The 13,639-nt window shown below is 47.7% G+C and overlaps 1 protein-coding gene across 1 annotated transcript in view; it reads right to left on the reverse strand.

The window, feature by feature from the left end:
• SLC13A4 (solute carrier family 13 member 4) overlaps nt 1–13,639 on the reverse strand; it is an 80,265-nt gene that overhangs the window by 39,626 nt on the left and 27,000 nt on the right. The gene's annotated exons all lie outside the window — the stretch shown is intronic.

Raw genomic sequence — 13,639 nt, forward strand, 5'->3', positions numbered from 1 at the left:
TTTATTATACTGGGGGGGGGCGCACTCAATGTTTATTATACTGGGGGGGGGGGGGCACTCTGAAGATAACTGAGCTGTTAATACAAATACAGGAGGCGGGTGCCGGAATCAAATAGCGGCACCCGACCTCTATGACAGGGAGCGGCACCTGAGCGGTTAACTGCCGCTGATCGCAGCTCCCTGTCATAGAGGTCGGGTGCCGGCTATGTGATTCCGGCACCCGCCTCCTGTATTTGTATTAACAGCTCAGTTATCTTCATTGGTGGCGCAGTGGCCACAGCCCCTCCCCCAGCCCTGTCCCTCTTCTTATTGGCCGCGGCGGCAGCAGCACAGGGGGAGGGAGAGACCATCTGGAGCCCTGCCCCTATCACAGCGCCACGCCTGGGCCGGCCCACTCGCCACATTTTTTTTTTATTATTTATTTTTTATTTTTTTTATCCTCAGTCGCGGCTGGCACCCCCCTTGTGAGTGGCACCCGGGGCGGGCCGCCCCCCCCCCGCCCCCCCCTTGGTACGCCACTGGTTCCATGTGACCAAGACCCAGCTCCAGAAGCAACTCCAGAACCCCAGCGACCTGCCAGACAGAGTCTGGACAACAGTACCCTCGACTTCACGGAGACCAGCTTCGTCACCACCCGCTTGAGACTGGGACTTTTGCTTGTCTTCTCCTGACCTGTCACAGCATCAGGATTATTGTTGTTGTATCCTAAGGTTCCTCTCCATCCCCCTTTTTTTATTTTTCTTATATTATGGTCCACTAGCTTTGACTTTGTAGTCCCTTCACTTAAAGCTGCTGTTTTGCCCGACATCTAACAACTACCGGGGATTCGGCGTGAAGGACTGTCATGTTTGCCCCTATGTTTGGGCCCTTTGGGCTGGGTTGGATGACCTCGTTTAAGTCCATACTCCACCCTATGGTACCCACCTTTCTTTCCCAGGCCAACATAGGCTTAGTTCTATATTGTTCTATATGTTTTCAACTTAATGATTTTTTTTTTTCTTTTTTTCCTTTTTCAGTTTTTTTCCATATCAGGGGATTAGTTCATATTGCATTGTTGTTTGGGTGGCGACTGGAAGTGGTGTTCCTGAGGCAGCTCACATGGGCAGACTTCGCCCCTCCTACATACCTCTTGACATCCTACCATGTGTAAGTTATTAACGCACAACGTGAGGGGGCTTAACTCCCCCAGAAAACGTAAGTCTGCTTTTTCTACATATATCAAGCATTCACCCGATGTGATCTGCCTTCAGGAATCCCACTTCACGCCCACTTCCCACCCTAAATACTTCCATCCACAATACACACGTTTCTATTCCTCCACTTATGTTTCTAAAAGCAGAGGGGCGATCATCCTACTGTACTGCGTAACTCCTTCCCCTTTACACCCCTTCGCTCCATAATAGATCCAAACGGGAGATATGTAATCCTCTTGGGCACTTATAGAGAAGAAACCCTATGTATTGTGAATGTATATGCACCCACAGAGGATCCCATTGCCTTTTTTGTTTCTATGCACTCTATTATTGAACCCCTCACTTAAGCACGCCCATCGACCCACAACATCAAAATTAGGCAGGTGATGGAATCCCTGTCTTTGGCGGATGCCTGGAGAGAGCACAACAGCCCCCAGAGGGGATATACTTACTATTCTCCTTCCCATCACTTATACACCAGAATTGATCTAATATTAGCCTCCTCTTCTTGCCTTCCCTCCCTAGCTTATTCCAGGCATGTAGTTTCCTCATTATCGGACCACGACATGGTCTTAGCTGACTTCACACTAGTCACCAGCTCTAATATTCCTTTCACTTGGCGCCTGAACGAATCATTGCTGACCCGACCGGTTGTGTTTAATTCGTTACTGGACGAACTTAAACATTTTTTCTTGATAAATAATACCCCGGACACTGATCCTATGACCCTGTGGTTGACTCACAAGGCTTTCAAGCGGGGCAAACTCATTCAGGTCGCCTCAAGACTCAAGAAAGATAGGTCCAGTGTCGGACTGGGGTGCCTAGGGCCCACCAGTGGAATTGATTTTGGGGGCCCACCCTAGAGCTGGAGATATAACTTGTTCATTTTTCAGTCTCGCACACATGAATGTATGCATTTTAGCACACAATACAGTAACAGTATGCTAAACAGAACAGTATTGTGCACTGCACTATATCAAATAGTTTCTCTTTAAAGGGAGTCTGTCATCACAGTTTCACCTTTTTAACCCTTCCCATAGCTTTCTAGCAGCATTACAGTTGATAAAAACGTTACCTTTATAAGCAATCGTGGACTTATAAAACTGGCAAAAATCATCTTAGTAGGATGTGCAAATGAGGGCTCGCAAGTGCCCAGGGGCAGCGTCAACCTCGTAGTTGCCCAGGCAGCTCTGCCTTATCGTCGCTTCCCCCCGCCCAGTCTTTCCCTCTGCCAGCCCATCTTCTTACTTCTTCTTTCGCCGAGATCCTGCGCACTGAGTCCGTTAGCCGGCGCATGCGCATTAATTACTGTGATGCCATACCAGGAATGGAATGCGCCGACCGATGGACTCAGTGCGCAGGCGCGGGATCTCGGCGAAAGAAGAAGTAAGAAGATGGGCGGGCAGAGGGAAAGGATGGGCGGGGGGAAGCGACGATAAGGCAGAGCTGCCTGGGCACCTACGAGGTTGACGCCGCCCCTGGGCACTTGCGAGCCCTCATTTGCATATCCTACTAAGATGATTTTTGCCAGTTTTATAAGTCCACGATTGCTTATAAAGGTAACGTTTTTATCAACTGTAATGCTGCTCAAAAGCTATGGGAAGGGTTAAAAAGGTGAAACTGTGATGACAGACTCCCTTTAAGCAACTCATTTAGTTGATAACTGTATCTGTTATTTACAGTAGTTTGGACAGCGGTCACACGTGGACATTCCATGACCTAGATGAACCACCCAGTCCCCCAGCCTAAACAATATCCAAAGTGAAGGAAATGTTTCCTGCATATTCAAAAGGATAAGTTTATTGAAGTGCTGGCAGTAGTGCCCCGGCCTCCTCACAGCTCACCAAGCTCAGCGCCGTACATTGTATAGCGGCTGTGCTTGGTATCGCGCTCAACCCCTTTCACTTCTATGGGGCTGAGCTGCTCCTAGGCCACTTGATCAATGAACGTGATGTCACATGGCCCAGAAAAATCACAGAGAAGGACACAGGGCTCACAGGAGCCCCGGTGCCTTGTCAAACAGCTGATCGGCAGTGGTCCCAGGTAGGGATCGACCGATTATCGGATTTACCGATATTATCGGCCGATATTCAGGATTTTCAAAGTTATCGGTATCAGCATCTAACCTTGCTGATATGCCGATAACGAATCGCGAACATGGATCGCACTGCTATCAACGCGATCAATGTTCCCTCAGCAGCACACCAGTGAGAGGCAAGAGGGGAGGAGGAGGGGAGGGGCTGTGGCCATTGCGCCACCAATGATGTTAACTCAGTTATTAATTCAAATATAGGAGGCGGGTGAATCATATAGCTGCACCTGAGGGGTTAACTGTTGCGGATCGCAGCTACCCCTCATAGAGGTCAGGTGTCGCTATATTTGAATTAATGGGCAAGTTATCTTCATTGGTGGCAGTGGCAGCTTCTGATCAGAGCCCAAGCAGTGTAATTGCGGGGCTCCGATCGGTTACCATGGCAGCCAGGATGCTACTGACGCCCTGGCTGCCATAGTCAGCTCCCTGCTGCCATGTGTACTATGCACAGGGCAGCAGGGAGAGTGTGACGTCCTATTCACCCTGATAGAGCTCTATTAGGGTGAATAGGACAAGGGATCTAGGTTCTAGCCCCTAGGGGGAAATAGTTATTAAATAAAAAAAAAACACCAAAATATTAAGTATAAATATTTAATCTTAGATATATAATGGCATCTCTTCGTTTAACAACAGATTTGTGTAGGAATTTTTTTATTTTTTTTCAAAAATGAAAATGCACAAAATATTGGTATAAATTATCGGCTATCGGCCTGAAAGTTCACAGGTTATCAGCTCTAAAAAAATCAATATCGGTCGATCCCTAGTCCCGGGTATCAGACCCCCACCAATCAGATACTGATGACCTATCCACAGTCATATGTGACTGATATCAGCCGCTCCTCTTATAACGCTCCAGCACTGATATAACCTCCAGAGACATTACATCACATGTGACTGATATCAGCCGCTCCTCTTATAACACTCTAGTACTGATATACCGTATTTTTCGCCCTATAAGATGCACCGGCCCATAAGACGCACCTAGGTTTTTGGGGAGGAAAATAAGAAAAAAAATATTTTTAACCAAAAGGTGTGCTTTTGGTGGGTTTGGAACTAATGGTGGTCTGTGGATGGCACTATTACTGGGGATCTGTGAAGGACACTGTTATGGGGGGGGATCTGTGAAGGACACTGTTATGGGGGGGATCTGGGGATGGCACTGTTATGGGGGGGGATCTGGGGATGGCGCACTGTTATGGGGGATCTGTGGATGACGCACTGTTAGGCCTCATGCACACGACCGTTGTTTTATTCTGTGTCCGTTGTTCCGCTTTCGTGATTTTCTGCGGACCCATTGACTTTCAATGGGTTTGTTGAAAACTCGGCTAATGCACCGTTTGTCATCCGCGTCCGCGATCCCTGGTTCCAGTCCGTCAAAAAAATATAACCTGTCCTATTTTTTCCACGGAAAACGGTTTGCGGATCCATTCAAGTCAATGGGACCGTGAAAAAACGCGGAGGCACACAAGATTGTCATCCGCGTCCGCGTCTGTTTTTTCCCTATCATTTGCATGGCAAACTTGATTTTTTTTTTTTTTACTTTCCTTCATGTCTGGTGATCCTCCAAAAATAAATGAAGACACACGGAAACAAAAACGGAAACGGATCACGGAACAATGGAACCCCATTTTGCGGAACGGAACACAACAACGGTCGTGTGCATGAGGCCTTATGGGGGATCTGTGGATGACGCACTGTTATGGGGGGGGATCTGTGGATGACGCACTGTTATGGGGGGGATCTGTGGATGACGCACTGTTATGGGGGTATCTGTGACGGACACTGTTATTGGGGGGTATCTGTGGATGGCACTGTTATGGAGGGGGATCTGCGGGTGGCACTGTTATGGAGGGGGATCTGCGGGTGGCACTGTTATGATGGGGGATCTGCGGGTGGCACTGTTATGGAGGGGGATCTGCGGGTGGCACTGTTATGGAGGGGGATCTGCGGGTGGCACTGTTATGGAGGGGGATCTGCGGGTGGCACTGTTATGGAGGGGGATCTGCGGGTGGCACTGTTATGGAGGGGGATCTGCGGGTGGCACTGTTATGGAGGGGGATCTGCGGGTGGCACTGTTATGGAGGGGGACCTGTGGGTGGCACTGTTATATATGTGCCATCCACAGACCCCCCCCACCCCTTAACAGTGCCATCCACAGATGTCCCCCATAAAACTGTCATCCACAGATCCCCCCCCCCACCGCTCCAGTATGCAAATATAAAATGTCTGATTCAATTAAAAGTTATTACACATGCCCCCTCACTCCTAATATTACTGTACACCCTAACAGCTTCTGTACAACGCAGGCAGGCCGGGCGGCCAGCGCGTCACTCACTGACGTCACGTGCCTGCGCCGCCTGCTTGATTCATAAAGTAGGCGGCGCAGGCACGTGACATCAGGGAGTTATGCTGCCGCCCGCCCGGCTGTTAGGGTGTATGGTAATATTAAAAGTGTGGGGGGGGGGGGGGGGGCATGTTTAATCACTTTTAATTGAATGAGACATTTTATATTTGAATATTGCAGCACCGGAGCGGCGGGGCCGGAGTACAGTGACCGCACCCAGTCCCTCCCCGCTCTCGTATACATCGCAGCCTGTAAAAATGTCAGCATTCACCCCATAAGACGCAGGGGCATTTTCCCATTTTTTGGGGGAAAAAAGTGCGTTTTATAGGGCGAAAAATACGGTAACCTCCAGAGACATTACATCATATGTGACTGATATCAGCCGCTCCTCTTATAACGCTCCAGCTCTGATATAACCTCCAGAGACATTACATCCTATGTGACTGATATCAGCCGCTCCTCTTATATCGCTCCAGTACTGATATAACCTCCAGAGCAGGGGCGTACATACAGGGGTCGCGGCTGGGCCCGGCACTCCAGGGGGCCCGGCCGCCTGTGGACCCCTGGCCCCGCCCTGCAGTAGTGCTGTGCCTGCCTGTATAAGGGCTGTTTCACACGAGCGAGTCGATTGTGGGAATCACGCTCCGTGTGTGAGTGTGAACCTCCGCTCTGGACATAGTGACATAAAGCGGTCAGTATGATTCTGTGTAAAAAAGGCCAAGCAGAGGCACATAGCATTATAAATCATGATAATGCCGTGCGAGTCCTGCAAGTCTAGAGCGGAGGATCACACTCACACACGGAGCGTGATTCCCGCAATGGACTCGCTCGTGTGAAACAGCCTTAATCCGGGCGGCCGACCCGGGGCCCGCCACCCAGTGTTGCGTTTCTGCGCTGTAGTGCCAGGCCAGGCCAGCCCTACCCTCCTTGAGTGAGAGTTTCCCCCCCCGATTCTCCTCCCCGTGCGGGTGCAGCGTGCCTAGTTTTTTCTGTTGGGCGGCAGCACCGGACACAACGTTTCCCTAGGCTGCGCAGGCGCACAACAACACCGAGACGCAGCAGGAAGAAGGCACCGGAGAGCGTGAAGAAGCTGGTGCCGGTTCGGAAGTGAAGATAAGATTTGTAAAAAAAAAAAAAAAAAAAAAAAAAAGGTCCTTATAATTGCTCACCACATTTATGGTCAGTGAGTTCAGAGTAGACTCAGAGTAGGGTCTGATGGGGTCTGGCTTTATAACTAGCTCTGCTATATTTCTGTAGCCTCTGACTGCCCAGTTGGGCTGAAACTACTACACCCAGCATGTTCTGGTAGTAATAGTAAATGGATATTGGTGCAATTCTGAGCTACTAGTCTATATAATACATAATATTATATTGTATTATATAGACTAGTAGCTCAGAATTGCACCAATATCCATTTACTATTACTGCCAGAACATGCTGGGTGTAGTAGTTTCAGCCCAACTGGGCAGTCAGAGGTTGCAGGCTACAGAAATATAGCAGAGTTAGGCTACTTTCACACAGGCGTTTCTGGGTCCACCTGTGAGATCTGTTTCAGGGCTCTCACAAGCGGCCCCAAAACGGATCAGTTCAGCCCCAATGCATTCTGAATGGATAAGGATCCGCTCTGAATGCATCAGTTTGCCTCCGTTCAGCCTCCATTCCGCTCTGGAGGCGGACACCAAAACGCAGCTTGCAGCCAAACGGATCTGTTCTGAACGGATACCAGCGTTTGCATTATAGGTGCGGATCCGTCTGTGCAGATTCGTTTTGGTGTCCGCCTGACAATGCGGAGCCAAACGGATCTGTCCTGTCTTACAATGTAAGTCAATGAGGACGGATCCGTTTTCACTGACACAATATGGTGCAATTGAAAACGGATCCGTCCCCATTGACTTTCAGTGTAATGTTTGCATTATCTTTTTTTTTTTTTCGTGGTAATGCAAACGGATCCGTTCTGAACGGATACAAGCGTTTGCATTATCGGTGCTGATCCGTCTGTGCAGATACCAGACGGATCCGCACCTAACGCAGGTGTGAAAGTAGCCTAAGGCTGCATTCACACGTCTGTGGTGTGTTGCGGACCCGCAAATTGCGGGTCCGCAACACACCAGCCCGGCGCCCCCATAGAAATGCCTATTCTTGTCCGCAAGCTGCGGACAAGAATAGGACATGCTCTATCTTCTTGCGGAGCTGCGGACCCAAAATCAGGGCCGCACTCCGCAATTGCGGCTGCAGACAGCACACTGTGTGCTGTCCGCATCCATTCCGTCCCCTTAGAGAATGAATGGGTCCGCACCCATTCCGCAAAATTGCGGAAAGGATGCGGACCCATTTTGCGGACGTGTGAATGGAGCCTAACTCTCCTGCTGGTGGAGGGAGGTTGGGGGGGGGGGGGGCGGCGACGGGAAGGGGGGCCCCATGGTTCAGTTTTGCACCGGGGCCCCATGGATTGTGTGCACGCCACTGCTCCAGAGACATTACATATTATGTGGGGGTGAGGGGCTGGGAAAGTGTGAAATGCCACTGATGAGAGGGAAGAGGGGGACACTGGGAGACATCACTTCTTGCCCTGTATAAAGTATAGGTGAGATAGTTGGTGGGAAAGGTCTGTGAGGGGCTGGGACAGGGACACAAGATGTGCAGGGGCAGCAGCTTCAGGACTCTCTTCCCACTTCCCTCCCACAGTAACTTACCCCAGTGCTGCTGTGTGGAGTAGTGGGACCAGTGAGAGAAGAGAACTTTATACTGGAGGGAGGCACAGTGACTCAGAGAGAGCAGCAGTGTCTCCATTATCTCCTGCTGCCTCGGCTGTCGGCTCCTCTGGCTCCGCCCCCTCCTCACACATGATGGAATATCACACTGCAGAGAGGAGGGGGGGAGCTGTCTGCTCATGTCGGGTCGGTGAAGTTTACTTTGGAGAAAGGGACAAGCGCTGCAGGGTATTGTGCTGTCCCTTTCACCAAAGTAAAATGATATGTGTGCCAGTGCTGCAGTCCAGCCCCTGATAACAGCCAGGCGCCTGAAACTGAAAGTATAGCAACTGCCCTGCCCCTGCTGGTGGCTCTGGCTGCAGTATAAGCAGACAGGCAAGGGGCCCACCGGGCATTTCACCGGCTTCCCGGTGAGCCAGTCCGAGCCTGGATAGGTCTTTAGCCCAGGTTACGCTGGAGTCTAAATTGGCCAAGTTGGTGAGAGCCCATCAGCAAGCCCCGACCCTATATTTACTGAAAGAAATAAGACACCAAAACTCAATTGAATACACTACTCTCAAACAATACAGAAAAAGCCCTCCGCTGGACGCCCTCTTACTATTACAAGTACGCTAACAAGCCAGATAAGATGTTGGCTCGCCAACTCAAGGCCGAGCAGAGACTTAATCAAGTCTACCAAATCCGTACAAGATCCGGCAGAACCACTACTCACCCAGACATCATATATAATACCTTCCAATCCTTCTACAAACATTTATATTCGACACAGAATGGCGACCACAGCCTCAAGGCTGATGATTTCCTCTCCTCTACTTCCCTCCCGGGGGTTTCCCCTGTAGCACTGGAGGAACTCAATAGTCCAATCACGACGGAAGAAGTGACTTACTCAATCAAAACTTTAAAACTAGGAAAGGCCCCAGGCCCAGATGGCTACACTGCACTTTATTTAAAGAAATTTGCCGACCAGCTAACCCCCTTCATTACCCAATACTGTAATCATTTGTTACAAGGCTCCACACCCCCACCTGAGTTTCTAACGGCCAAAATCACTGTGATCCCCAAACCAAATAAAGACCCTCTCCTGCCCTCTAATTATAGACCCATCTCACTCCTGAATCTAGATAATAAGTTATTCACCTCTATCCTAGCACGCAGACTTAATAGACTTCTACCTGACCTGATACACAAAGATCAGGTTGGCTTTATCCCCAGCAGAGAAGCCCCGGATAACATAAGAAAGGTTTTGGGCTTAGTTCATGAGGCGAACAGAACTGCAACTCCAGTAGCTTTATTAGCGCTAGATATAGAGAAGGCCTTCGACACAGCTTCCTGGGCCTATCTCTGGCGGACTCTCTCTCAATTCAACATTAGAGGCCCTTTCCTCTCCACCATCCAAGCGCTGTACTCTTCGCCTCAAGCTAGCCTCAAATTACCTTCCTCACATCCTTCGTCTATTACAATCTTTAGGGGAACACGCCAGGGATGCCCTCTCTCCCCAGCCCTTTTTGCCTTAGCCAGGGAACCATTAGCGATTAAGATTAGATCCCATCCAGACATAACAGGGATCTCGGCGGGGGGTGTGGAGTATAAACTGAGCCTTTTTGCTGATGACCTCTTGCTAACACTCACCAATCCCATCATATCATTCCCTTCCCTTCTGTCCCTACTCAAGTCTTTCTCAGCTACGCCAGGCCTACAAATTAACCAATCCAAATGAGCTTTTGTTGGGTAACGTCACTCTGCAAGTCGGTGAGATCCTCCGGGATAAGTTCCCATTTCAACACAACCCGCATTACCTGCCATACCTGGGGATTTGGCTAACCAAGTCACTTAACTCCCTGTATAAAAATAACTATCCTCCCATGTTCACCCAGATACGGAAAGACCTGCAGGCTTGGGAATCCCTCCCGGTGTCCTGGGTGGGTAGGATTCACATAGTGAGAATGGTGGTTCTCCCGCGGCTCCTATACCTGTTCCGCACTCTACCGATCCCGGTCCCAGCGTCTGACTTAAGGGCTCTCCAGGTTGACATCCTTAAATTTATTTGGGCTCATAAACGATCTCGCATTGCTAAACTTGTTATGTGTCGCCACAAGTCTCATGGCGGCCTTTCAGTGCCGGACTTAGCACACTATTACAAGGCAGCCAGACTGGCTCAACTATTTCTGACTCATCTCCCTGCACAAGCACAACCCATATGGGTTACCCTTGAGCATTCATTGTTAACACCGTATTCCTGGAGAGCCCTTATCTGGACCACCTCCCTGTTACCCTCTTCACTCCGTGTTAAATCCTTGCTCTCCTACTATTCATTACTCCTATGGAGATCCATTAGGTTCAAGAGCTCTCTTCAGTCCAAACCGTCCCCCTTAGAATACCTTCTGGGTAATCCAGCTTTCCCCCCTGGACTTCAACCTGGGGCCTTTGCATGGTGGGTTGAAAAAAAAATTGTGCTCTCTCCAGGCTTTCCTAATACGTGGTAAAATGCTATCTCTGTCAGATTTTATGGAGAAATTTGCCCCACCGGTCCGCGAACAGTTTAATACCCAGAGAGTTTTCTCCTTTCTCCACTCCTTAACAAATGGTACCCATAAGATTGACCATACCCCTTTTGAAAGGCTAATGTCTTTCTCTCTATATAAACAGGGTCTGCTGTCCCGGATTTATACTTTCCTCAATGCACCTCCAGAAGATTCTAAGCTTTGTTACATGTTAGAATGGGAGGCTGATCTATTGGAGGAATCCAGTGTATCTAGATGGCACCAGCGCTCTCAGACACTCTCCAAGGGATCGTGGCAAACCACCCTGGCTGAGACCTCAATTAAAGTCCTTCACTGGACATATCTGGTGCCGGCCAAACTACACCACTTCTACCCAGAGGTCCCTTCTACTTGTTTCCGAGGCTGTGGAGAGGAGGGTACAATGTTTCATACCTGGTGGACATGTCCCATAGCCTCCAGGTTGTGGGGTCGCATTAGCGATCTGCTTTGATCCCTGTTGGGACACGCTCTCCCCCCTACACCCTCGGTTTTCCTCTTGGGCGACAAGCCACCAAAGTTAACAAATGCTAAATTTAAACTGACCCAATATATCTTGCTTACTGCTAGGATCCACATTGCCTCCCAGTGGCGTTCCCTGTCACTGAATTACCAGGCGGTGATAGATAGGGTCAACAAGATCTACCAACTTGAACGGCTATCAGCTATCCGTTCGGATACATTTACCCTATTTGAGGGAGTCTGGGAGCCTTGGTCGTCTTCCCCTCATTCCGCTAATCTTTCTCTCTACCCAGAACTTTGATAGGATGCAGTGTGTTTTGTCCACTACTGGGGAATGGATGGGATTGTGGGTCTTCTCATTTCCGTGCGCCACCTGAGAAGCAGGCCAACAGATATATCAATGCATGATTACTACCCCTGACATTGTGTTACTTTTTCCTTATATTTTTTATATTTTGTTTTTAATTTTTTATTTCTTTATATGTCCTAGAATATTTGTCTAGATTGCCTATTTGACTGGACAATTTGTCCTCTATTTTGTGCACATTGTGCTTTGTACCTTTTTATTGTATAAAACTTCAATAAATACTTTTGAAACATAAAACGGATAACTGCACCACTGATCGGCAAATATATTTTTTCTTTTTACGGTAATATACCCCACAAAAGGCTTGTAAATCATATAACTGCACCGCTGACCGGAAAATATATTTTTAGTTTGCCACTAATACACGACAAAATGGACTGTATTTTAGCACTTCACCACACAACGGCTAATAAGCCCTTTTTTACCACTAATACAAGCCAAAAAATACTTTAGAACATATAACTGCACTGCACAAGTGCAAATAAGACGTAGACATATTTCCTTGTAATAAACCCTGTTAATGCCTGTATCAAACAGCACGTACACCCTAATAAGAACGGTTTGCTGGAATTACAGAGCTGTATAATGGCAATTTAGATCCCCAGTCTGTGCAGCAAGGTGTAATAGGATTGTTCCTATTACCCAGGCTGTAACCTCCCCTACTGAACCCATTTCAACATAAACGCTGTGGAAGGATTCCTCCCTATCCTTTCCCTACACCTTGAATTATCTTTCCCTGCACTTGTAAATCGCTTTTTCTGAACAATTAAATTGTTTTTTCTAACACTGTCCATAGCGCCTGCAGACGTCTCTCCTTGCATTCAGTACACTGGTAAATGGCTGAATCTAAGATGGCTGCCGCTATTTATAGGGTTATGACATTACAGGGCTGGCTGGCTGCTGATTGGCTGCATGCATGCATGTCAATCTGGGCGATCCCGCCTTACCAGAGTTCCTTTCTCCATGTCCTCACATGTGCAGCAGCCATCTTAGGAAAAAATGCGGTTCGTTACCACGAAGCACGAGAAAAATCGCATTCGGTGCGAATCAATTTTTTTCTGATATTCCGATCAAATTCCACTTCGTCAGCTTCGATTTGCTCATCTCTAGCTATATTATAGTAGCTATATTATTATACACAGGGGGAAGTTTTATTGTAATTATATTCTTGTACCTGGGTGTAGTATTATAGTAGTTATATTATTTTACAAAGGGGCAGGATTCTAGTAGTTTTGTCCTCGTACATAGGAGGCAATCTTATATTAGTTATATTTTTGTACATATGGGGCAGTGTTATAGTAGTTAAATTCTTGACAAAGGGGCAGTTTTATAGTAGTTAAATTCTTGACAAAGCAGCAGTATTATAGTAGTTATATTCTGGTGCAAAGAGCAGTACTATAGTAGTTATATTATTGTAGAAAGGGTTAGTATTATAGCAGTTATATTCTTGTACATAGGAGGCAGTATTATAGTAGATATATTCTTGTACATATGGGCCAGTATTAAAGTGGTTATATTCTTGTATATAGCATGCAGTACTATAGTACTTATGTTCCTGCACATAGGGGGCAGTACTATAACAGTTATATTCTAGTACATAGGGCCAGCATTTTAGTGGTTATATTCTTGTACATAGGGAACAGTATTATAGAAGTTATATTCTTGTACATAGAGTATTATATTAGTTAAATCCTTGTGCATAGGGGGTAGTGTTATAGTACGACTTAGGCCTGCTTATCAGGCTGAAACATGTCAGAAACAGTACTTTTTTTGACTACATGTCTGACTTTGGATTATACTGGATTTAATATGCTTCAATAAAGATGGATTTCTTTTACAAGATCACTGGAATTTCTCATTCTCCTTTCTGCAAGTTCATGAGCTCAGCATATTCAGCTATTTCCTTGTAACGGGTGAACTATACTAGACTATC

Source organism: Bufo bufo, chromosome 1 (assembly GCF_905171765.1).
Source record: "Bufo bufo chromosome 1, aBufBuf1.1, whole genome shotgun sequence".
NCBI lineage: Eukaryota > Metazoa > Chordata > Amphibia > Anura > Bufonidae > Bufo > Bufo bufo.